This window comes from Erpetoichthys calabaricus, chromosome 3 (assembly GCF_900747795.2).
Source record: "Erpetoichthys calabaricus chromosome 3, fErpCal1.3, whole genome shotgun sequence".
Lineage (NCBI taxonomy): Eukaryota > Metazoa > Chordata > Cladistia > Polypteriformes > Polypteridae > Erpetoichthys > Erpetoichthys calabaricus.
In genome coordinates, this window is record NC_041396.2 from 113,160,863 (window position 1) to 113,164,194 (window position 3,332).

Sequence of the window (3,332 nt, forward strand, 5' to 3'; positions counted from 1 at the left end):
TGACAAAACAACGTCTCAGGTCACAAGGTCACAGCCTCCCCAGGCCCCTGTGGACATTCTCACCAAGCATACTGTTGTGGTGTTAATCCAATTGCAGTTCCACTTCAAGAGGGTCTTCAGAAATCTTCTCTCTTCAGCACCAGTCAGTTGCACAAGACTTGACCAGGGTGCATGGCAAAGGGCATCACTGGACAAAAAAAAAGAAAAACAGCAAAAAAAACAAAAAAACAATGGTTATTATCTGGTGTAAATCTTTCAGTGTATGCAGTTCCATTCATAAACCAGAAGTAAATCATAAACTGATAGAAATGGGAATTAAGCAGAGGTGAAGTTTAAAAATTGAGTTTTAAAAGTATTTGAAAGGTTTTTCATTTATAGCCGGCATTCTATATTTTTGGTGTACATGTGCAAGCTGCTTCACCAGTTCTTTCATAAGCAAATTAGTGGTTGTGGATTAAAGATTACACTGAGGAGTGTTGGGGGAGAGACAGTACCAAATACTGGAAGGGACTAAATTGTTCAGAGCTTTTTATGTAATGAATAGTATAGTACTTTAAAATCAATTGTGAAGGAGACAGCCATCCAGTTTATTAAAGCTAAGGTCAAGTAAATGAGCTTGGAATATGAAGAAAAACAAAATGTAAACAAAACAAGATACATTACCCCAGGATACTTGGCAATGACGCAGTAGATTCAGACCCAAGACTCAAATGAAGGATTCTGGAAGCACTGGGCAGTAGCATCATCTTCTATTCCAACAGATATCACAGCATTCTCTCCTTCTTTAATTGCTGCCCTATCTTTCAGTTAAATTCTTCCACTTCACTAAGGCAAGTAAAATATAAAAATAATAAACAAGAAATATTTAAACACTTACTTCAAACATTCATAGACTTGACTTTTACCTGATACTGTATTCTGGGCCACCAAGAAATAAGTCTTCTGCCTCCTGTCCTGATACACCCTGTAGAGCAGCCAGGGCATGGATGATGGACTATTCAAAATTAAGAAAGAACAGAATACAAAAGTTGCTTGCATGTAACTGAAATATGACCACATCACATTATAGTGAAGACATACACCAATTACCCAGTAACAAAGCATAATACCCCTAAGAATGTGTGCTTTACTTTGCAAATGAAACAGCCTGGTTATGTTTCTATTGAAACTCATACAATGAGAAAAACACAACAGTTACTGGGATTGCGAGGATTCACACACAGACTAAGATATTGTGCTCTAATGTTGGGGAGTTGCATAAGAAAAAACACATTTTAACATTCGTTAGTGGATACCAATTTACTTCTCTCTTTAAAAGAATTGTAAAATTTAGACACCTGATCTGAGATACATATAGGCAGTTCAGATTTTCATATTCCCAAAAAGAGAAAACCTACTAATCCATTAATCAAGTATAAATCAGTAAACAGGAAAGTCCACCTGAGCAGTTTTTTTAATAACACAATTTATTAAAAGTTTTGCATATTTCAAAACATTCATGCGCGTTCATTGAAATCACCAGCCTATTTAAAACGGTAAATTTTGTAATATTCCAATTATTAAACAAAACGTCAGATAATCCTAAATATATCTAGATTATATTACAGTATATACTGTATTCTCAAAAATTGAAAAGCATTCAATAAACATTACATACAGTACCTTTAATCATAAAATTCACGGACACACGTCGTATTTCACTTCGCTCTCTGACCGTTAAATTGTTGCTAAATTCTTCCCGTAAAAGATATTCTTTCAAGTCGTTGTAAAATTGAAAAGTCTTCATTTTTTCAAGAAGTGAAAATTATTCTTCTGCCAGGAGAAAAATTCAATATGCTCCTATTCTCTACAGCGTTCTTCTTTCACCTTCTCACTCGAATGGCAAAAGTTCTATTTGTTAATGCAGACCGAGAAATTAAAATCCCGTGGTAACTTTTTTTCTCGTGTGTCGTAAAACATTGGACATGCGCAGAACAAATCGGACAGCGTCGTGAAATTAATTTTAATTAAGCAGAGAGCGCGTGCGCGAGACAAATCGGATGGGGACTCCTGTCGCAAAGTAAAAGAAACGCAGATCGTGCAGGGTCGTAATAGTTAAGCTATGCGCCTGCGCGCGCAAATCTGGTAGGCACGCAGATCGGGTAGCGACAGCCTCTCTATACAGAAATGACCTGGAAATATTTTAATGGAAACAGGAAGTCCCACCTCAAAGAGTCAGGAGCTGTCAATCATTTGTCTTCACCCTCCTATTTCAATGTGAGGATTCTTTTAGACAAGGTACAATTCAAAATGATGTAAAAGGACAGCAGCTAACAGAAACAATTGAATGGACCACAAAAATTACAAACAATATATACTGCCACTACAAAATATATCCCAGAATGAGGCTGGCAATGGAGTGGCATCCCATCCAGGGTAGATTTTGGGATTATGTTCAGTGTTGCTGGGGAAGTTAGAGGCATTCTGAAAAACTGCAATGAAAAAGCCAGTTTACAGATGGTTGTGCATCAAGAGAACTCACTCATTCATTTTTAAGCCAAATTTGTATTATATTTTGTGCAGAAATTATACCCATGTGAAAAGAGTAAACCAATAGATGTCTTCAATAAAATGATCAGAAGGGCTTGAAGGTATGTATGCCAAATCAAATAAACCCAGGGGTTCACCCAGAGTTACTCCATTTCACAAACCTATGAAAAAATGGGGATTGGCTGTGCTTTTTTCTAAGAAAAAAGGTTGAGTTACTCACAAGAACTTTTCTATGATCTGCATTTTACAGGAACTTCCATACTTTCAACACATCTTCTTGATGCTCTTAGTATCTACTGCAGAGTGAAGTCCTAGCAGCAGTCATAGATCTACATATCTATTTGGGTTGAACTTACTAACTGGAGGTCCTACAATTTTCAGGAACATCAGTGCAGAGATTGTCTGTATTAACAAAGATGGTTTTGATGGGGTGACAATCAGATTCATCTGAGAAAATCCTCTTTCACATTCACTTGATGATATAGCAATGGTATTTATGGTGTGTGTTAGAGGAAACAGTCTATCTGGGATTTTACTCCCTTGAAGATATTAACCAAAACCATAAATCACCTCTCTTTCATTCAGACTACACTTCTGGGCCAGTTTTGTAATCTCTGTTTCTCCAAATCTAATTTGCCTTTCTGTCTTTTCTGGCCAGTAATGTGGGTCTAACACTTAAACAAAAATAAGCATGTGGGGTAATTATTCTTTTAGACTATTTCAGAATCATCCAACCATTCCATTATCCAACCCGCTATATCCTAACACAGGGTCACGGGGGGTCTGCTGGAGTCAATCCCTGC

At 37.0% G+C, this 3,332-nt stretch overlaps 1 long non-coding RNA gene across 1 annotated transcript; it reads right to left on the reverse strand.

The window, feature by feature from the left end:
- Positions 1 to 220: 220 nt before the first annotated feature.
- On the reverse strand, positions 221 to 1,858 carry LOC127526983 (uncharacterized). The gene is made up of 3 exons (XR_007934343.1): positions 1,663 to 1,858; positions 906 to 994; positions 221 to 825 (listed from the first exon to the last, which is right to left on the reverse strand). It is a non-coding gene; the product is annotated as an uncharacterized LOC127526983 (long non-coding RNA).
- Positions 1,859 to 3,332: the final 1,474 nt, after the last annotated feature.